Source organism: Anastrepha ludens, chromosome 5, assembly GCF_028408465.1.
Source record: "Anastrepha ludens isolate Willacy chromosome 5, idAnaLude1.1, whole genome shotgun sequence".
NCBI lineage: Eukaryota > Metazoa > Arthropoda > Insecta > Diptera > Tephritidae > Anastrepha > Anastrepha ludens.
This window is the reverse complement of record NC_071501.1, coordinates 123,741,900-123,765,510: the sequence shown is the minus strand read 5'-3', so window position 1 is coordinate 123,765,510 and position 23,611 is coordinate 123,741,900. Positions and strand designations below refer to the sequence as shown.

The 23,611-nt window shown below is 36.0% G+C and overlaps 1 protein-coding gene across 4 annotated transcripts in view; it reads right to left on the bottom strand.

Moving 5' to 3' along the window:
* Positions 1–23,611, bottom strand: part of LOC128863805 (ubiquitin-conjugating enzyme E2Q-like protein 1) — a 66,170-nt gene that overhangs the window by 33,432 nt on the left and 9,127 nt on the right. Inside the window, exon 1 of one of the 4 annotated variants that reach the window (XM_054103160.1) lies at positions 2,382–2,446. The exons of the other annotated variants lie outside the window; for them this stretch is intronic. The gene's annotated coding sequence lies outside the window, so the exon portion shown is untranslated. Of the gene's footprint in view, positions 1–2,381; positions 2,447–23,611 lie in introns of those variants that run through there. 4 annotated transcript variants of the gene reach the window in all.

The following is a 23,611-nucleotide window of genomic DNA, read 5'->3' as shown; positions in this document are numbered from 1 at the left end:
GGAGCTTTTATAACCATTATCCATTTATATTTTTCAAAAAAAAAAAGAAAAAAGGAATTTCTCTCGCAAGTCCTGGTGAGTTGTGGAATAACCATAAGAACAGTATGACGGAAGATATATTATACCGAATGCGTATTGCAACTGGAAATCATAATTTGGGTTATACATCAAATATGTACAATGAAGTGCTAATCTTGGTAGATGATCTGTGTTTGTCAATTGCTAATAAAACGTTGACACAACATGGTATGATTGCACCAAATCGAAATATTCACGACATTTTCAACAAAGAATTGGAACGAGAGCAACAATACGACAGAAATGCATTGAGCGCATACCTACAAGCAAATGAACCATTTTTAAATACTGAACAAAAGCGTGTATACGATACAATCATGCATGCCGTTAACACTGGAAGTGGTGGCTTTTATTTTCTTGATGCTCCCGGTGGAACTGGCAAGACATTTGTTATGTCATTGATTTTGGACAATATACGAGCAAACGGATTTATTGCATTAGCCATTGCTTCATCGGGTATTGCAGCTACATTATTAGAAGGTGGACGTACCGCACATTCCGCGCTCAAATTACCGTTGAACTTACAAGTTAATGAAGAACCAACATGCAATATTTCCAAAAGAAGTGGAATGGCAAGGGTACTCCAACAATGTAAAATCATCATTTGGGATGAGTGTACAATGGCGCACAAAAAATCGTTAGAGGCACTTAATCGTACATTGAAAGACTTTCGTGAAAATCAACGTTTATTTGGAAATGCATTGATTTTATTAACTGGTGATTTTAGACAAACGTTACCCGTTATTCCGCGATCAACCCCAGCTGATGAATTGAATGCGTGCTAGAAAGCATCTAATTTGTGGCGATATGTGACGAAATTAACACTAAACACAAATGTTCGCGTTCAACTCCAAAATGATTCAAGTGCTGAAGTTTTTTCAAAGCAATTGTTACAAATTGGAAATGGACGAATTCCTATTGATAATAATGGCTTATTTAAATTTCCAGATCATTTTTGTCAAATAGCAGAATCAAAGGCCGATTTGGTGCAAAAGGTTTTTCCCGATATAACACAAAATTACAAGAATCACAATTGGCTAAGTGAACGAGCTATATTAGCTGGTACGAATAAAGATGTTAACGAGATAAATGCAGATATCTTGGATAAAATACCTGGTGATACTGTTGTATACCGGTCTGTTGACACAATTATCGACCAAGATCAAGTAGTTAACTACCCAACCGAATTTTTGAATTCATTGGATATATCTGGATTTCCGCCACATTATTTGCAATTAAAAGTTGGTGCATCCATTATTATGCTTCGGAATATTAATCATCCAAAATTATGTAACGGAACTAGACTTGTAGTCAAACGATTGATGAATAATGTTCTCGAAGCAACTATTTTAATTGGCAAATTCAAGAATGAAGACGTTCTAATACCGAGAATTCCAATGATTCCACCTGAATTGCCATGTGAATTCAAGCGTTTGCAACTGCCCATTCGTTTAACATTTGCAATAACTATCAAAAAATCACAAGGGCAAACTTTAGAAATATGCGGGATGAATTTAGAAGAACCAGTATTCACCCATGGTCAACTATACGTTGGCTGTTCACGTGTTGGGAAGCCAACAACATTATATATAATATTGTATTTACCTAAAAACAAATAGAAAAACAAAAAATATTGTTTATGCCAAAGCGCTTGAATAAAGAATAAAGAAATAAATAAAATGAAAACTATATCTTTTCTGATCTAAACCAGATCTATTCTATTTTAGTGTGCCCGAAATATTCAGAATGAGGAGAGGAGTCGATTTAGCCATGTTTGTTCGCAACTCGTAACTCGTCAAAAAATTAATATATTTCAATGAAATTTGGTTCACATATAAGGTTCTCTTTGTCCAACGTAGTTTGGTATTAAAAATGGGTGAAAACCGTCCACACCACGTCCACCTAATTTTCAAAAAAGAAAAAACTCGACATTTCTGTTATAATTGAAGTATTGTAAAACAACTCAGTTTTGGTACACAAATTAACTGATCCCCGCCCACTCGTGCAAACATGGTACACGCATTGCTCCCTGCCTCACTTATGTATGTAGATCCGACATCCTATAAATTATATTGAGATCGGAAAAAAACCATGCCCACTTTTTATATGTTAAGACTGAAATTCCGTCCGTCGCTCTGATATTGCAAGCTCATTGTCTATGACTTTGTTTAATTCCAAAAATAAACAGCCAGCTTAAATTAAATTTGACGGAAATAGGCGCGGGTATATTAAATCCGGTCCGGACCGAGTTTGGCACTTCCTCACATATTTATTTATGTTTTACTAGAAATAAATTTTTTTACCTTTGCAAAATATGTACTGTTACTACACCAAACACGTTTTAATCAGTGCGAAGAGCCTTATACACATAGTAGAAAAAGTCTGCGTTCTTCTTCTTCTTCTTAATTGGCGCTATAACCGCTTACGCGATTTTGGCCGAGTTTAACAAAGCGCGCCAGTCGTTTCTTTCTCGTGCTAACCGGCGCCAGTTGGACACACCAAGTGAAGCCAAGTCCTTCTCCACCTGATCTTTCCAACGCAGAGGAGGCCGCCCTCTTCCTCTGCTACCAAAAGTCTGCGTTCACCTATGCAAATATTCTTTGCATTAGAAAAAGTTCAAAACAATAAATATTTCAGAAATTTTTTTTTAATGAGTTTTATTAAGTTCACTTAAACGTAACTATCACACATATTTCGCTACCAATAACAAAATCAAATTTAAAATGAGATCACATAAAATTAAAAAGGCCATTCAAACTAAACGGAAAAAGTTTGCGTTCACTTCAATAATAATAAAATAAAAGGCTTAAGATCATAGAAATGTTTTAAAATTAATAGCTAGTTGGATATCCCCGGCTTTTTATGACTTCTAGGAGGCGTCTTTTCAGTGATCCAACTAGGTTGGCTGTTATTTCTGGACTTATGGGTTTCCATTCCTCTTTAAGCGCGTTCATAAGCATTTCCTTGCTAGTTATTGTACGCTCTCGTATTTTGTTTTTTTAGAATGTCCCATAAGTGCTCAATGGGGTTAAGGTCAGGTGATTGTGGGGGTGTGCGAAGTTGTTTTGGAACATTATACAACAACCACAACCTAACAATCCCTGCTGTGTGTTTCGGGTCGTTGTCCTGTTGGAAAACAAATCTTTCACCGAGTCCCAGTTTGATTGCACTTTCTCACAAATTCGTTTTTAAAATATCGAGATAATCATGTCTGTTCATTATCGACTCAAAAAACTGCATATTTCCAACGCCCGAACTAGCCATACACCCCCATATCATGGCACCTCCTCCCCCATGCTTTACCGTAGGTACCAGATTTTGCTTTCCACGTGCCGTTCCGTTTTTCCTCCAAATAATTTTACGACTTTTTATCCCGAAAATGCAAAACTTGCCCTCATCTGAAAAAATCACACTATTCCAAAACTCAGGTGGCTTGTTTACGTATTCCTTGGCGAAAGCGATCCGCTTAAGTCGATTTACTCGCGATATGAAGGGTTTTTTTCGGGCCACTCTGCCGTGAAATCCGATTCTTTTTCGAAGTTTTCTTACTGTATCTGGATGTACTTTCTTTTGGTATTTTACTTCTATGTCTTTTGAAATTCGGCTTGCTGTTAGTCGTGGATTAGAATTCACAAGAATAGTTATGTTGCGTTCTTCTCTTTCCGTCAGTTTTTTTGGACGCCCAGAACGAGGCTTAGACTCCAAACAATTCGTTTGCTTGAAGTTGTTTATCACTCTTTGGACCGAGGAGTATTGCCTCCCAGCAATTTTTGCGATTTCCCGATAGCTCATACTATTTTGCCACAAGCTTACAATGATTTTCCTTTCACCAATATCTATTTCTTTTCACCTTTGGTCCATAGTAACAAAAAATGTATTTCTAATATCAATTTTTCCCTCTTTAGATTTGTTCTTAACCGCGTCAACTACATGAATGATTTAAAATTTAATTTAACGTAATTGCCATGCAAATAATCGTCACTATTCGAAATGAACGCACACTTTTTCTGCTTAGCCTATTTAAGTAACTGTACTACAATCCCGTTATCTGAACATGACGCAGCTCAAACTCCAAAAAATTTTGTTCATAACCTCTATGAATAATTTTCTTTGAAATAAGTGAAAAGAAATAACTGAGAGTTTTAAGATACACACGTTAAATTATTTTAATACTTTATAACAGTGGGTGAACGCAGACTTTTTCTACCATGTGTATTTTTATAGAAAGTATTTTCGAGTTTTGCTTTCTTAAAGTCGCAAGCAAATCTTCAGCGGTATTTTTTGTTGGTTTTTCTGTTAAAGCTTAATTTCCTTTCTTTGATGCCTTTCATTCTCTCTGTCTGAATTTTTGCAATTATTTGGCGCTTAAACTTTGCGGTCGTGTATTACGAATTTTTAATATATATGCAGTCACATAGCCATGCTCCCACTACCAACAGCACGCACTTCCTTACTCATTCTCTCCTTACCACTCCTACTTATACTCTCACATCTCTTCTTCATGTTTCTTCATTTGCTCCCTTACTAACTGACCTTTTCTTTAATGTCATTATCTAAATCAATCTATGTCTATGTTACATAACAGCAACAAAATTTTACAGTTAGTCTCTCTATTAGTTTTTAAGCTCATATTTGTTAACACAGTTGTAAGAATTAGGTAACCTTGCAAATTATTAATAAAGCTACTACGAAAAACAACGGATTATTATTATGTGTATTAAATCAAGATGACATAAAATATGTTTAAACATTTTTTTCGCTTCCAACCCTTCCTGTTTTCAGCTCTTCGATTATCCTCATCTCCATGTTTGCATTAAAATTTTCATAGTTCGTCGGCAGATGCCACAGCACTTGTACAATGTATTTGTTTTAATTAACAGTTAATTGCGCAGTTCTTTCTCGTAAAATCGCAACACGCGCTCTAGTTGCAAATGTATGTATTTCAGACTGGGACATGCATTTTTTAATATGATATACAGGGTGGGCCACGTAAAATTTGCTCTTTGAATCGGCTATAAAAAACACTAATCAATATTTTTTCAAACTTTTTTTTTTATTTTGAAAATTAAACATTGTCATTTATGAATGAAAAATAATATTGTTCAAATGACTACCTCGACTGGCTTTACAGTAGGCCATTCGATCAACCCAATTTTTAAACACATTTTCGATTGTTTGGGCTCCAATTTCATGAATGGCGACTTCGATTTCGTGTTTTAAAGCAGCAATCGTCTCTAGATGGTTCGCATAGCATTTGTCCTTAACGGCTCCCCACAAAAAATAGTCCAACGGGCTTAAATCACAGCTCCGAGGCGGCCAATTGATATCGGAATTTCGGCCGATTATTGGGTTTTCAAAAACGGTAGCCAAAAGTTCGAGTATAACTTTGGCAGTGTGACAAGTTGAACCGTTCTGTTGAAACCAAATGTCGTCCATGTCATCCTCTTCAATTTTTGGAAACAACTCGTTGAGCATGTCACGGTAACGCTCGCCATATACTGTAACCGCGGCTCCTCGCTCATTTTCGAAAAAAAATGGCCCGATGATGCCGCCAGACCAAAAACCGCACCAAACAGTGACTCGTTGTGGACCCATTTGCTTCTCTACAGTAACGTGTGGATTTTCTGAGCCCCAAATCCGACAATTTTGCTTATTGACGTAGCCACCGATGTGAAAATCAGTAAAGAAAAAGAAGACTCACCACTTTGGAAAAAGGTTTTCAATATTTCCCAATTTTGTCCAAGCCTATAGCGTCCCATTTCGTAAATGTCAAACCTTTAAGTTAAGGTGGTTCAAAACGCAAACGCTATATGGCCCACCCTGTACAAGAAACAAGACGCTTCCTGCTTTTAAAATCGCAATTTTATAATATTTACGACTAGAGGTGCGGGCAAAGTCAACCAAACAAGGCATCTTTCCTTTGAAGCATTTCAATATTAAAGCCAATAAATTTACATACTTGTACATATGTATGTATGTACACTCACATGCGTACTTGCCGGTATATGGAAAATGCAAGGTTCAGTGGCTGAAAACGAGCAAAAGTGAATCATTCACGAAAAAATGTGTGCGTCAGGCGAGTTAGCGCCATCGAAAGGAAAATAAACAACAACAATGCACATCACTAATGCTTATTTAAGGGAATCAATAAGCTCTCGGAATGCTCATGCACCCACACCATGCAATAGGGTGGCTACATTCTGAAAAAAATCACTCTAAAAATAAAAGCATATGTTATTCTGTACCTAGAAAGTGTACGCAGGCCACAAATTACTTTGAGCCTGGGAAATTTTAAATTGTGCACATGAAAAAATTTCAATTCATATACAAACGTAACTAGACTAACCTGGAAGACGCGACAAAAGTGAAACTTAAACGAACAGTAGGGAAGTCAAAGTCATAAGTGAAATAAAGAATACAATATCTTTAAAGACAACATACCTTCACACACTACAGGCGGCAACAGATCTCACTCAGCACTAAGGAACAGATGACAGTCAGCGTCACTGCCACTCCAAGGATAATCCCTAATTAATGTAAATATGTCCTTATATACTTTAGTAGGTGAAAGAAAATGCTTGCCTACCTAACCGATCTGCCATAATGTATTTGCACACCTGCATATCATATACTTATCGGGTGTTTTTTAAGAGTTTGAGAACTTAAAATGATAATACAAAACAGAAATATTGTTGGAATGAATTTTGTTTCATTATAACCTTGTAGATACTTTCATGGCAATTATTTCTTGAATAGGAAATCCGGCATAAGTATGTTCGTCGCGGGTATGACTTACACGATCCGTTCGATTCCATTCTTGACGTGATAACGTCTTATAATTCGATTTAGCCGGCTGCACGCACGAAAAAATGTGTCGTTTCCTTGCTCATTTGTCGTTACCTTGCTCATTGTCGTTACCTTGAATGAACTGCAAGCGAGTGCGCGGAACGATCGACAAAGAGCACAATCGGCCCCCGCGTTCGGCAACGTTCGACATCTGGCTCTGTCCTACTTGAGTGAGCATATATATGTATGTATATGCGCATTTGTATATAAATTCACATATTTGTATTTGCATATGCCTTCTTCCTGTGTGCATGGTAATGAACCATTTCTCTGTTGAGAATAGGACGATGATAGGAAAAGTAGGAAATGAAAGGGAGTGTTTCGAGTGTAAAGTGTCTTGAAAAAGGCAAATCGATGATGGTGCCTCTTAGTGTTGTTGACTTATTAATGTCTGATGCACAATCGTAATTGAAGATATCTTTCAGGAATTTGATAAATGTTTCGTCATTTTTCACGTTTGTGTAAATGTAACTTGACCTATTCCATTGCAATTCCATTTACCTTCTCCTCTATATCCATACAAAATATCTATCAAACAAATAAAATTAAAATTTTGTTTTGAAAATTGCAACCATTCCATCAATATTTTCTTATGACGTTGTCACGTTAAACTATCGTCAGTAAACCGACTTTACAGACAACCTCTTTTTTGACTACTTTTTTTCAACTAAATAAAATGGATGCCCGCAAAAAGAAGAGGTTTTTAGACTTAATTCTAATATTACAGAAAAAAAGCCGGTGTCAATAGACGCCTTGTCCTGTTATTGCTTATTATAAAATGTAATATCGTTTTGCTGCCATAATTTTTTGCAATCTCAGTAGACGTCGTTTAGGGGTTTCCTCCAATTGTTATTACTATGTAGCAACAATCGACTAGCATTAAATTAACTATTGCTATTTGATAATAATAATATTAATTAAACAAACCAAAAACAATAAAATATTCCACCAAACCAATTCCTATGAAGAAAAACCTTTCAAACTTGTCTTGGCAGCTGATTGTCAATTTTGCAGCTAATCTGCCATATGTGAATGTACTTTAAGCCAAGATCCTTTCGTAAAATTTTCCACGTAGTCGAAGGACAAAGACCAACTTCTCAAGTACTTCGCTTAATGAACCGCGCGAACATATTTATTTTATTTTTTACAAAGTAAGTTTTCACAATTCACGTTGTTCTGGCGTAAAAGATTCATGATGACCTGTCAAATCTGACTGAACAGAAATGTCAATACAGTTTGCCATTTTCAGCTGGTTCTCATGCCGCTAAAAAAGAACACCCATTAAAAATATTGCACGCAGGCAACGGCTGAACGCTTGTCAACAACCAGCGAATCGTCGCACTGGCATTTTGGTTTTGAATTGCAACAAATTGTCCGAGTAGTTGGTTCGTAAACGGTTCAAACTTTGTTGTTCAAGCTTTTACCCATAATTGAATACCCAATGTATGTATATATGTGCACAAACTATGTACATATGTATGTATGTATGCATTTATGCATATTGGCACTCGTGAACGAGTGGCTTGCGTTAATTTTATTTTACATGCTCGCCTTTGTTCATCATCACTGCCTTGATGAGACTCGAACAGCTGGTAAAGTGCTTTGAACTTTTGCCAACAAAACTTACAGACACAAGTCTATAAACATACATATGCGCATAATCATAAGAAATGATGCTGTTTTATGGGCTATAAAACTTCGAGGGCGATAACAGTGACAAAATTACAATAACAGTAATATCAGCAGTAGTGACGAGCGTGGGTCTTTCACACGCCCGAATTAAATCATCATACAAATATGCATACATACATACGTATGTATATATATTCTTTGTTGTCCGAACAATCAATGGTGTTTCCTACTGCAGTGAGTGTTGGTATGCGGTGCTGCCAATTAGGTAAAGTTCAATTTCTGAATCATGCATATACATACCTATAATTTACATATACAAGGTGAAATCCAAAATAAACAAGACTGAGCTAAAATAGAAACGACAGAAGTTTTGTTCTGACAACTTTGAGTTTATTTATTCAAAATAGTCTCCTCTGGCCTCGATACACTATTTTGAGCGATCAAAAGCTTTTCGAAAGAGTGTTTCAGATCATTGACCGGAATGTCCTTCAGGATGTCGGTACAAGCCTTTTGGATGGCCTCTACGTATGCAAAACGTTTTCCTTTCGTGGCCAAATGCAATTTTCGGAATAGGTAGAAGTCACAGGGACCCATATCAGGCGAATACGGTGAGTGATTGATGGTTTAAATGCGATTTATAATCAAAAAATCACTTGAATTTTGACTTCTCCAAACGCGAATTTTTGGGTGGCTCGTCTGATAGTGATGAATCGATGTACTAAATCCAGTTTATCTATTCGAAAAGGCTCTTCATTTTGCTGAGAAAGTCTCTGTGTTTTTGGTCCATTGTTAGCGAATGCGGGACCCATTGTGCACCCAGCTTTTTGAAACCCAATAATTCGGTCAAAATATTGCTTATAGTGCCTAATGAGGTGCCTAGGGCTTCTACTAAATCTCTTTCGGTCACTCCACGATTTTCCAATCCAGTATTTCTTTGTTTTCTACTTTTCCTATACTTTTGACAATCAAAGGTACAAAATATTTGTTGTTGGTCTAGTACCACCACCTTTTAATGAATGTGCCTTGTTTTGAACCTTCCAAAAATTAAAATTTAGTTACTGCTGATACTTGATTTTTTCCATTGTAGAAAATACTGTGACACGTCGATACTAAATCGTTTGTAAACAAAGAATGAATTGACAGATTAAAGTGAAGTAAAAACTTCTTTAGAATCGTTGGGAGTGATTTGAGACTCGATGAAACGAAAAAGCGACACTACGAAGCGTTATATGTTGATATACGTATATGTGTGTGGCTGCGTACTGCTGAGCCACGCTAGTATAGTGAGTATTGTATTATGTATACTACACTGCCTATTACTTGCTTTGGTGTTTAGTTCAAGCGTCATACGTATGTATGTTTGTATGTATGCAAGTAGATACGTATGTATGGAGGTCGCGCTCCCCAGGGATCGGGCGACTAAGCTGGGCTCTAAGCTACCGTGGGGGTCGGCAGGTTGCGGATAGCCGGACGGCCTGTAGTAGCAGGTTAGTTGTGAATAAGTTCTAACAAATAAGCAGCTCCCGACAATGAGCGGCAGAAACGGAGGAAGCGGTCTAAAAGCTAGCTAATCCGAAGAGGTTTCTGTGACAAAGGCGAAACGACACCGCCTTTAATAAAATAAGTGTCCCCCCACCATACAAAGGCATGGTGAAAATACAAAAATCCACGTTTTTTTGTGTTCGTTAGTCGCCAATTCACGCCTAAACGCATTCACCGATTTCAATCAAACTTTCACAGATCATTGGTATTGGTCTATAGATGGTTTATGTGAAGTTTTAAAGAAATCGGTAAAAGTATGCGTGCGTTGTGTAAGTGTGAAAAATACAATATTTGCGTGTTTCCCTTATACGGACATTACGTATACGGAATGAGAATACACGCAAATGAATAGAATATACACAGATATGAATAACATTGTTTCGTTGTCGAGTGACGTATGCGACTGTATTATTCGTAACGCAATAGTTGTCCTCTCTTTTCTTTCCTTTTTATGCATGCGTGATACGGCATCAAAGCACATTGCTTTTTTTTAAACTGGAAAAATATTTTGAGCTTCATTTGAACGTTTTATGATTTAGATAAAATAAAAATTCGTTAAATGTATTTGATTCCATTAATAACCATAAGCCTGTATTTTTCTAAGTTCAAATATTGAAACGCTTACTTAAATTAAATGTTAAATACATATATATAAATGCGCAAATGTAAAAGTTTAGATGGATTTAAAATATACGAAATTATTCAGCGGTTGAATCCATACATTTTTTGAAATCCATCAATATGGATCGACAGTCGCCATAAATGTTCTTTTAAAAAATAAAATGTGTTAATTTGATGGTAACTCGAGTATTAAGATCAGGTTTCTATTAGTATAACTTTGTTCATGGGTTTGCGTAATTTTTTTGTGGTGAAAGTCTAAAACCAAGAAAAGAAGACGCGAAAGCCGACGAGCAAAATGTAAAAAATAAATCCTCCTGTATGTATATATCGAAAAAGTTATGCTAACACTTTTTTTCCTGCATTAAGGTAGACAATTTTATATGGGCAAACGTACTTTTACGAGATAAATGCCTAAAAGCAGGTATAACTAAAATAGCGCTCTCAGGGATTTCTGTTACAATACTTTTGTAAATTTCATGCTCCAAGTGTTCGAGCATTGGTATAGCGCTGAAGACAAATGCTCAGGATATAATACAAAAATGCATATTTACATAGTAATATTATCATTGTTAAAAGAGAACAAGTTTGTATTAGGTAATAATTAAATAATGCAACCTTATGTGCTGCTTTGTCGAGTGGAAAAACCAAAATAAATAATTATATTTGTATGTGTGTTTAAACGAGTTGGATTATTTTGTGAGTGTAAGCAGTTTCAAAGCCAAAGAGTAGTTGTAACATTAAAAAGTACCTGAAACACATTTTCATTTAACAACTAAAATAGCAAATATGAGCAAAATAAGTACTTTCTTCAATTTTCTTCTGTTGCCAACTTTCTGAAAAACGTGAATTCACCGCGATGCGATACAGAAACAAAAAGACAGCGACAGCGCGCAGAGGATTTTGAGCAATAATATAAATTTGTTTCAAACAACGCATTAAATTTATAAAAATAAAGTATATTGTGCGTAAAATTTTAATAATCAGTGAAAATAAAAAAACGGTGGTTTCGTTGTTGTTGTTAGCGATTGTAATGCACATTGTAAGTTTTTCATGTTTTTTTGATTAAATTCATTACTTTTCAATTATTTTGTTTTAACTTATTTGAAATCAACTTATGCGGCCAAAAGAATTAGAAATTTAATTTCAACAATAGATAAAAGAAAATTATATTACTTAAGACAAAAGATTGCAATTTCCAATACGTCTTGCATTTGCAATGACAATAAACAAGGCACAAGGACAATCGCTGGAATTATGCGGAATTGACTTAGAATATCCATGCTTCTCCCACGGACAATTATACGAGTATGTATCATGTTCACGTGTAGGAAAGAAATCAGTTCTGTTTATTTATACCACAACTCAGGGCAAAACAAAAAATGTAGTTTACGAAATGGCTTTGCGTTAGTTTAAGTTTAAAATTAACATTAATTTTATATTTTAAAAAAAGAATAAGTACACATAGAGTGAATTTAAATCGAGTGTTCATTATTCATTTCTAATTTTGGTATGCCTAGCGAAGCAGGCAGAGGCTCCGCTAGTCAATCAATAAATAGCATCACGGAATTCATTCACGAAAATTTAATAAAGTATACACCAGAAGTATCGCGGATACTTAGAAAAGATTACGATAAAGTTCGAATGATTTTAAGTGGCGATTTTAACGTAAATTTTGCATTGGAGACAGCGGTTCCTTTAATTGACTTTCTCAATACAGCATTCAATTTAAAAATGTGTAACAATCGCACTGAATCGACATTACGATCAAAAACAACAATTGACGCGGTATTTCAAAGATATGTTGACAACATCGAAACCAAAGCATTTGTATCATTGAGGATGAATAATAATAAAATGAAGAAAATAAAATATGAACTTTATAGCAATATTATAATTAACCTATAATTATCCCGCTCCTAATGCGGCTTTCGTCTCATTCTCTCTCAGTTTGTTTTACGGATGGTTTCACTTCTATCGCGTCTAACCGTTAGACTGGTATTTGTTTTCATATGAAAAGTGTACCAACGAAACAAAAAAAAGTTAGGCTAGTAGCAACGCCATCGCTTATCGAACTACAAAACTTATTCAACAACATAGTATGAGCGCTATCTCGCTCAAGTGTTCGCCAACAATCTGAGTCTGATTGACTTTGCTGGAGAGCGAAATGCTGAAATATAATATTTATGGATGTTTAGCGTATTATCTGCTGTCTGTTTAGCATTAAGCGGTGCTGCCGCATACTTTGTAGTCTTCCGATTGAAAAACTCAAAATCAATTCGATCACATTGTGATCCAGCGTTTTCTATGCCAAGGCTCAATAACGATGCGGATTTTCACCTTGTTGCAGCCAACTCTTATTCAGGCTACTGTGCAGCCGAGGCACGCATGTAGTGACACAAGCAAGGCTTGACCTCGGAAGTCTACAACTGCATCTAAACTTGTTTCATACATAACTCAGAAGACGAGTTTCCACGTACATATGTCGTATTTGTGTATGTATGATAAATTTATGAGCTGAACATAATATTGCTATGTGTAACTGTAAAATTAGACCAAACGAAATTTGAGAGCAAGCCAAGGATATATAAGCTCGCATAAGGACACAGTAGACCTACATAAAAGCCTGCATAAATATAGTACATACATGCGTCATACGTCATACGAAAGGTTTGAGTGCGACTAATTGCATATATAATAGACATATAGATATCGGCATGCACACGCGGTGAGCTACTTAAAAGATTATATTGTTATTGCTGCCTAGACAATCATGAGATATATTTCCATAATTCTAGGACAGCGTTCACTTCCAAAATATAGCCTTTACATACATACACACGTCTCTAATGATGTTTATATAATTTATGGCATATTAATATACATATGTATTCATTTCGAAATCACATGTACATTTAAGCACATACGAGGGTTGCGCTTTGTATTTTCCGCCTTTGCAAAATTACGTGTGATGGGCTGTAATTTCATATTATAGAAAAGTTTGCAATTTTTTATCATTAACTTACATACAAAGATTTCATTTACAAGCTTTATTGGTTCCTTTTTCAGTGAGTTGGAGAATTCATCTCACCCAAAAGATGGAATAAATTCGTGAAAATTGCCGTGCGATGATTTATTATGATTTTCGGCGTGGATTATCGAGACTGAAATTCATTGATCAACTTACTTTGACTTTTGGTGATGAAGCACCCACAGTCGATTAGGGTTGGGCATTTTGCACTCCGGGTCTGAAAGTATTCGATGGTGGCAGAGAAAGAGGAAGGCATCAGGTGGAGAAGAACTTGGCTCCACTAGGTGTGTCCAACTGGCGCCGGTTAGCACGAGAAAGAAATGGCTGGCACGCTTTGTTAAACTCGGCCAAAATCGCGCAAGCGGTCATCGCGCCGATCAAGAAGAAGAAGTTAAAATAAGGGTTTTATCTTCAGTTTTTTAGTGTTTTAACTATCCGGCTATTGCATTAATTATTTAGTGTACTATGCTTAACCCTGCCGTCGATCTTCTAGAATCAATTTCGTGTTTTCGTCCAAAACTGTTGTTGTGCCAGAAACAATCCATGCCGGTCGTCAAAATCTTCATGTAGAAGGTGGACGATATGAAGTGTTACCAACTTCACACTGCTTGTATCTGTAAAACAGCTCATGACATCAACGTCAAAATTGTTCTAATGACAGTTCAATATATTGTTTATAAGCCACCAAAAGCATTTGCGTCTCAGTTTTATTGAATTTTTTTTTCTGTGATGGAATTCAAACGTAATAGTGTGATTACGACATATTTGGCTGGAAAATCACAACCAGCCATTGTTCGTGAGCTCAGTCACCTCAAAGTGAATAAAATGTTTGTGTATCGTACTATAAAAGGTTACAATGATGCTGGTAGCATTGCAAAACGCTATGGAGGTGGACAAAAAAAAACCGCAACAATGCCAGAAATGGTTCGGAAAGTGAAGGCTCGACTTGAACGAAATCCACGTCGAAGTGGAAGAAAAATGGCCAAAGAACTGAAAATATCACAAGACAGCATTCGACGCATATTGAAAAATGAGCTTAAGGTCAAGGCCCAGCAAAAAAAGTGCGGTGCGAATGAGCAAAGGAATTGTTGCGCTTACACGAACGTGGCGAATTTCCTAACATTGTGTTTTCTGATGAAAAAAATTTCCCAATTGAGCAGTTCATAAGCACTCAAAACGATCGTGTTTACCTGACCGAACGCTCATACGAGAATTTGAGCCTATGTATGGCCACTCGAAGCAATTTCCCATCGCAAGTAATGGTTTGTGCCGCAGTGACCGCTGATGGACGCTCTCCAATCATTTTTATCGAGTGGTGTCAAAGTGAATGCGACTTATTATCGGGAAAAGGTTTTAGAAGCTGCTTTAGAGCCGTAGACACGCAAACATTTCGGTCGTAGACCATGGACGTTTCAACAGGACTCGGAACCGTCTTATAAAGCTCCTGTGAACTAAGAATGGTTAAAAAATCATGTTCCACGCTTCATTTCGTCCACACAATGGCTTTCGAATTCACCAGACGCAAATCCGATGGTCCATTTTGGAGAGCAAGGTGAGGACAAAAAAATATGCCAGTATGATGCGCTGAAAAAAGCGATTATACGAGAATGGGCCAAAACACCTCAAGATCACATTCGTGCAGCATGCAACTAATTTTTTGACCGTTTGACGGCTATAGTCAAGGCAAAAGGTGGTCATATCGAGCTAAAGCGAATATATGTTAAAATTGTAATCATTTTTGAACAATTTTGTCTTTGAAATCAAAAAAAACTAATTTCACACAAAAAAGTTATGGTGTTTGGAATAGGTACACTTCATATGGTTCACCCTGTAACATATCCCAAGCTAGAGACATCCTTGGACATTAGTGGAGTCAACATACATTCAATATTTCATGAACATGTTTGTCGTCAAGAAGATTTGTTCTCGTTGGAAATGTTGAAGAAATTGTAAACAAATTCAGCCCCTTAAATTCGGTGGTTTAAATCACATCTAGGTACGATATCGTAACACGTGACGAATCTTGGATCTATACATAAGAGCCGGACACAAATGGGTGTTCGAAGACGAGCCTAATCTGCCAAAAGTTCTTCGCGAAAGAAGCACTTCAAAGCAGCGCAATTGTACTACTAGAGAAATTTTAAACAGTCTGAGTTTGAGTGGTATACAACCATTTGTTTGCCAGAAGGTTTCGGAGAATTAAGGAAAACCAACCGAAGAAGACGAATCATCTTCACCAAAATAATGCGAGCAGTTGTTGGTGCTGTTGCAGCAGCATAAACATTCCCCAATCATATACGGGTGGCGAAAAGGCTTTGAAAATTGCTTCAAGCGAATGCAGAAGTGTATTGACTTCCAAGGAGAATATTTTGAAAAACAATAAAGCCAGTTCCATTATTTTTTTACTGTGTTTTCATTATTGGGCACAAAATATGAAAGGTAACCCTCGTACAGTTATATATATTTTGCTCAAACTCAAGTGTATAAAATGCCAAAAAGGATGCTGCTAAATCTGCTACGAGAATCCTTCGTTTCTATCCTTGTAAGTCAACAGCCTATTTATTTGACCTTGAATTGCCTGGTTTATTTATGCACACATTTTGCTATGCGGGAACATGCACTTGTGTCGTGCACAAACTCACAAGCAGAAGCGAATAAGTTAAGTAAACATAAATAATAATAAAAATGGCTGATTTCTATCGGCAAACTCATGGAAAATGTTATAACATGTTGATATGAGATGAAAACACATATAACGCCTTGATGTATGCAACACACATTTTTCTAAAAGTGCTTTATTTACAGAGAAACATCCCTAAAATTCTCACTTCAGGAGAATACATGAGGTATGGAAAATGTAGCGACAACTAAATATAGCTAATGGGAACGGAGTACAGGATATATGAAAATTCTTCAACCGTTCTTCGGCCATTGAAATTTATTTTCCTACCCTACGGCCCTATTTACACAGACTCAATTGTTACAATATCCTTGCAGGGAAAGCAAAAGGCAATTTATTGAATTTGGAGCCAAGAACTTTGGTCCAACAGTCTTCACTAGTCCTTTTCTCAACAGGGCTGCTTGCCTACACTTCTTTGCAAAACTTAGAAACTATGCAGCATTCGTATAAACATACATGTATACATACGTATACACTGAAAGGCATATTTATGTGCGTCTATTTGAAATCCTTCAGGCCAAAGCCATCAACACAGCATAAATTTCTGGCAACGGCAATGTTCAACGAAAACCGGAATCGGCACTACATAAAATGACGTCAATAGAAAATACGCTAAGATGATAGTAATGGCGGGCCACAACCATCTAGAAATCTACGGAGTAGTCAGTTGATCACTGTAGTACTCGCGTGGTAGTAACTGGAACACACATACATATGAATAATTCTATAAGTATGTACAAAACTGCCTGATGTACAGTACACTTTAATAAAAAAGTGATCAATGAAATTATTGTTATGACTATAAATGTATAAATATTGTTAGTTCACAAAAGAAAAAATAATTTAACAACTTCAATTACTAAAAAAAATTCACATTATTATTCCAGATTGTGCGGTTTCTCGCTATAGATCTTAGCTCATTGAAGGACTTCCTCGTGTCCTCGCCATGTGTTTCTCAGTCTGCCCCTTGTTTGTCTGCCTTGGGGTTTCCAATGAATGTAGCTCAGCATGCGTGATTGCACTAACACCTTTCCGGAGATTGTGACTGATCCAACTATATTTTAATTTCTTTATATCACCTTCAATGCCATTTTCACATATTTCAAATGAATATTCAGGTGGTAGTTTGATGCTCTTGTCTCGAAACTCGTCCCCAATGATGGTCAAGTGAATGGCGTGCTATCGCGGTGAAAACTCATTCATTTTTTTCCACATACTTGGATCTTTCCAAGGATTTTGCTTTCTCAAGTGACGCATAACACCCAAATAATATTTTTTTCTGTCATCTAACTTTTTATTTTGAATTTTGACAATCCTTTAAACTACTTTTTAAATGATCACTTTCCGATACTTTTTTGACACAATGTGGAACATATTGCCTAAAGCCATTCGGAAAGGAGCTAAGGTAAATTTTAAACAAACCCACTTTATTTACATGCGCGCATGCTAATGCCATTAAATAAGGCTCCTGTTACACGCTTAGAGTACTATTCAGTCAACTTGAAAATCCAAAAATCCAAACAAAACATACATACACATACAAACATACATACGCATTCTTCCTCCATACATTTTGAGTCTCCAACAACGTGGCATCAACTAAATAAACGAAAATTGTGAAATAAAATCAGCCAACCATAAAAAATGAAATTTGATAGACGCTTTTACTTAGACAGCAATTCATGTGTGCACAAAAAATTGAATAAACAGGCTTGAAGTTTGTTTTCATAAACAAAAAAGTAAAGCAAGTAAATCAAGGCGACCGGCAACACGATTCTTCCTGTAATAATGATCGAACTCAAAAATTATAGACACATTTTGAACTTACATATGCATATACATAGATATATTACATACATATGAATATAAAATACATATGTATATTGTAATGAAATATTATAATAATGAATACATTATAATGAAATTTTTTTGTTGCAGTGACCGAGTGCAATTTGACCTATGTATTTTTGGAGAAATTGTAGGAGAAGCTCCGACATATTTTAATATTGTCTACTATCAGTCGCTGTTAGACCCCAGCCGTACAGAAATAAGCGTTTAACTCCTTATTGTTGCCATTTGTCAGCTTCATACGGGCGCAGCCAACAAAAAAACGTGAATATATAAGGATACTTTGTAGGAATTAAACATGCATTTACATATAATTACATAATTAGGCCTTACGAATTAGTCGTTAAAATTTTGATGTAATTAGGCCTTAAAATTTGTTGTAGCCTATTAGCCAGAGCGCATTCATTATAGATTCGCATTGCTATTAGCCAATAAGAGTCGTTTGTGAGAAGTAGAGAGTAAGTACTGTTTGGCGAAGAAAAACGCCACTGAACAATAATCAGGAACGGGGGAAAAAATTCATTGGATTTGAGCAGCTAAGCAAAGAGGTAATTTGATGTGTGCGGTAAACTATTAAGTTTAAACTTAGTGTTTTTCAATTTAGAGTATTTTTTAAGACACCACAAAGAATTGTAAAACAAACTCAGTCTTTGCAAGTGATAGCAATATTTCCGTTCGTTAACTTTTTTGTTTTTTCTTCTCTTTGAGAGAGAATTTTTATTTTCGCTCTTTATTTGTATTGACGGCTAGCGACGGTTAATTTTTTTATCGAACACAACTAAGTTCATCCTTTTAAGAAGCTGAAAGTTGCAAGGCCTACTTCGAGAGATGCAAGAGCTTCTACTAACACAATATGACCTCCTCCATCGAATTAAAAGGGCTCAATGGCTTTGCTAAAATAATCTTTTATAGTTTCTGTTTTTGTTTTCATTATGATAAAAATTGCTACTTGCTCCTTTTTGGTAATTTGTGACGAATTTATTTCCTTCCTCGTTTCTTCGATTTTTCCCGTGATTCGCAATTTTTCGAATTACAAACGTATCTCAGTTCGTAATTGAGGAACGAACTACAAATGAGAGCGCGAGTTACGAATGACTGCGTCGTGGGAAAGCCAATTACAAAAAACTAATTATCTATTATCTAATCTCATAAATTTAATCATTTTCTATTATATTAGGAGCGTACATTTTCACGCCTTGAAAATAGTTTAGGCTAGAAGACTTTCATAAAAATCTTTTAAGGGTAGAAGATTTGTGGGCGTACCATTTTCTGTCGCGAAGCTAGAATAAACTTTTTTTTAACATTTCGATAGCTTTATGCCCGCAGTGGAGGTCGAGTCCAGAACCTATTGCCAGTATTTCACATAGAAACATTTTCGCCTTTGACAGTAGTCGGAATCAAATGGCAGACACTAAATAACATAAAAGTTATCTATTGACATATTTTAGCACCATTTAAATACCTCAATTAGCAATTCGAAGTATATATGTATGTGCACCCTACTCTCAAAACCATTTTACTTACGAGTTTGTACAACTAGTAGAAAATCTGAGTATTAACATTCTTTAGTCTATGAGTTGCGTTGCTTCCTTGTCTATGATTTCTAGTCTAAAAAACTTAATAATAATTGTTACCGGCCATATTTGAGCTATGTACGTCCCCAATAAATAGTACAACCACCTGCATTTGAAGGAGAAAATAGAAGTAATTTAACCACACGCTTCCTTCCTTGCTTGCTTCCTTTCGCGTTCATCAGGATGAAAATATTCTACCAGCGTGACGTCAAATGGAACACACGCGTGGCTAAGTAAAGCTACAGCTATTTTTATATTGTATAAATGGAAACAGGTAAAGAGTAAGAGATTTAGATTACGATGGAAAACTTTTATACCCAATGCATATAATTGCCAGCACTGAGTTTAAAACCCTCATTTTAATTTTTAAAAATATTTCACTATAAAAAATCAAAATTAAAACAATCATGCATACGAATTTCGAGTTGCAGAAATAGTAAATGAGCTCACCCAGGTTTTCCTGAGATTTTGAAGCGGCTCTTGAAAGAAAAGAAAATTCATTACAATTATTGTTTACTTGGTAGCAACAATTATTTACCAGCTGTTTACATGAGGACATCGGGCTGAAAGCTATTCCATGTCAAGTAGCCATTAATAAATAAATTTAAATATGGAATCACATATCTTTCATAAGACTACCGCGAGTACTTTTGCAGCGCTTGATTCTTTGGAACAAATTGTTCTATAAGCCTCTATTACGTTATTCATCGTTGAATCGTTGGGCTAAGTGTTCATTCATTTGGACTATATCTCTAGAAGACACGATTGTCGAACTTCTCCTTCAATATATCAGTTGCTTAACTAATTTTGTGGAATTTGAAACCATCTTACTGGCACCATAATCACTAGCAACAAGCCCTTCCAACTCTAGTCAAAAATAGTTCGCTAACTTGACACAATAGCGAACTCCATTGAACGTAAGAAGTGAACACCCATTCAGTCAATTTTCTGAATGCACTGGAGTCTCTTGAAACAAGGGCGAGTTGCTTTTAGACAAAGACATTAAGGTCAAGAATGAGTTTCATAGCTAAAGATGATTTTTTGATTAAACTTAGGATTTTCTTTAAACATTTGCTAATTCCAATCGGGAAAATTTCAGCGATTCAAATCAAATAATTTCTTGATCTTTAAGGTGTGCAACCTAAGAACCGGGAATCAACTGATATGGTACCAATATTTTGACTTAAAAAATTTAATTTTTTTTAATTTTTTGACCGGTGCGGTTTGGAAAAGTTTTCCATGGTTACATGGGTGGTGGCACCGCCTTGTTGGAACCACATATTCTCCCACTGCAAATCATCCTCTTTCGGTATTAAGAACTTGTTCGTTCGTTTCTACTGTCGTTTCTAAAAAAATATGGTCCAACCACATATTCTGAGCAAGGAGCGCACCATATGGTCATCTTTAGCTGGTCGTATTTCAAAGAGAGTACGAGAATTGCTGGTTGCCAAAAACTAGACATCTCGAAATTAAAAAATAAATAAATAATTGGTTCGTACATTTCTGTTAGGTGTTTGGCGCAGTTCCTCCTTCTATTTGTGGCGCGCGTTCTGATATTGTTCCACAAATGGAGGAGCCTACAGTCTTAAGCCGACTTCGAAGCCAGATATTTTTTATGAGAAGCTTTTTTCATGACAGAAATACACTCGGAGGTTTGCCATTGCCTGCCGCGGGGCGACCGCTGTTAGAAAAAAACTATCGGTCAATTTGCTGTTTCATGCACGTAGATTCGAACATACGCAGGGAGTTCGGCTATAGCGGCTGTCATTTACATTTTTGATTACTTTCAATAAAAGTGCCAAACGAGACAGCAAATTGAATGACAATTCAGGTGACAATTCATGTCATGAAATATTTTAAGTCATGTATTGCCAACATACAATGTGAAGCAATGGGCTGTTATTTTGCATGTTTGAAGCCAAATGCTGTTTTTGGGACACTCACACTGGCAGCATTACAACAATGGGTTCACCCAGAATCTCGGCGTCCTTCCTTCCTCTCCATCATATAAATTAAACAACGCCATGGTGAGAAGGCGTTGCCAATAACAGACAGAATCAGCTGATGGGCTGAGGTAACTGGGGTAAGATTGTGTTGGTAATATACGAAAATCAACACAAATTCACTTGCCGTTTGAACAACGCCTGAAATTATCGTGTATATTTCGGCGGGTGATAAGATTGTGTTAGTGATATATGAAAAAAAAAAAAATCAACACAACCTTTGTTCATTTCGCTTCGTTGCCATCTGAACAACGACTAATTTGACGAGTGTGTGAAATGATCGTGTAGAATTCGGCAGGCGAATCCGCTGTGGCGTCGCAGCCGAAGTTCCTCTCACAACTTTGTTTTTCATTATAGTTATTGATCCACTCCTAAAATATTGCTATGGCATTTAATCAAATTTAACGTTGTTGTAAAGTGAGGAATTGAGTATTGAGATGTTGAGAAAGTTCACGTTTGCATTACATTTAAATGCGAAATTGTTAAATCGCTCTTTAAAAACCAGAAAATAAGCATAACAAATTGTATGCTTTACATATTCGTCGGAGAAGTTAGAATACCTTGATACATCTACGTATTGGGTATAAAAATGGTTGTTCGCTGGTAGAGATCGACGTATGAGTATGTACTTGTACAACATGTACATATGTACAATTTTCCAATGTAATAAAGAATTGTAGGGCGGCGACTGCTTACTTAAACTTTGAAGTAGCAGCACTTCTGCATCATGGGCAGATAATGAATCGTTGTTATATTTCGTAACTAATTTCATACCATTAACGAGTTAAGAAGCAAAATATGGACATACGGAATATTTGAACGAGCCTTCATGAAGACTCATTTTAATATTTAACGGAATGCACACAATATGAGAATTTGCGGAGATAGCGTTGACTGATTTAATTGGACAACTATTTCGCAAGTGAAAAATTAAAATCTATTATCAACGTCAGTACGCATATACGTAAACATGACAACTGGTTAAAAGTCCGGAGTATGATCGGAGTCGGGATACACGCATACATGTATGTATGTAACAAGAGAAACTTCCATTTGATGATACAAGGAAGCTCTTACCACAATTGAAAGTGCACCTCTTGACTTAAACCTCTCAAAGCCTATATAACGCACACTATTGATACAACACACATATATGGTATGTATATGTATGTACGTGTATTTTTGCATACTTTCGTATTTGTAGAGAACTTATAGGATTAAACTATGCCCTTACATACTCTAAGTTGATGATGAATAATAAGTTTCTGTTATTATTTCAAAAGTATTTACGTTATAGCTACTTAAATTACTTAGATATGGAGCGCCTTTCTGCTTGTGGATAATACTCAAGTTAAGGACAAGCCCTGCAATTTAGTAATCACATCAAACAATACACCTAGAGGACTTGGCTATTCGCATATGAACATGCATGTATGTGCATTAGGACGGGTACATTTTTTTCGACATCATTCCTAAACCATCATTCCATAAACATTACGAATTTTTTTTTTTTTACACAAACTTGTATTTGGGATTTTCGGGTACGAAAAAATTATTTTTGATATCTAGTTTATATAGGGTTTTTCAGTAAGAGCGCTTCAACTTTTGAACTTTTTTGAATAAAACACAAACGGTTTGACTTTTTTAACTAATTTTTTTTTTATTATCGAGTTTGAACATATACATTTAAGTATGAAATTCGATTTCTTTTGCATGACCGCCGCGTGCACGTTTTACGAAGTCCAATCGTTGAACCCAA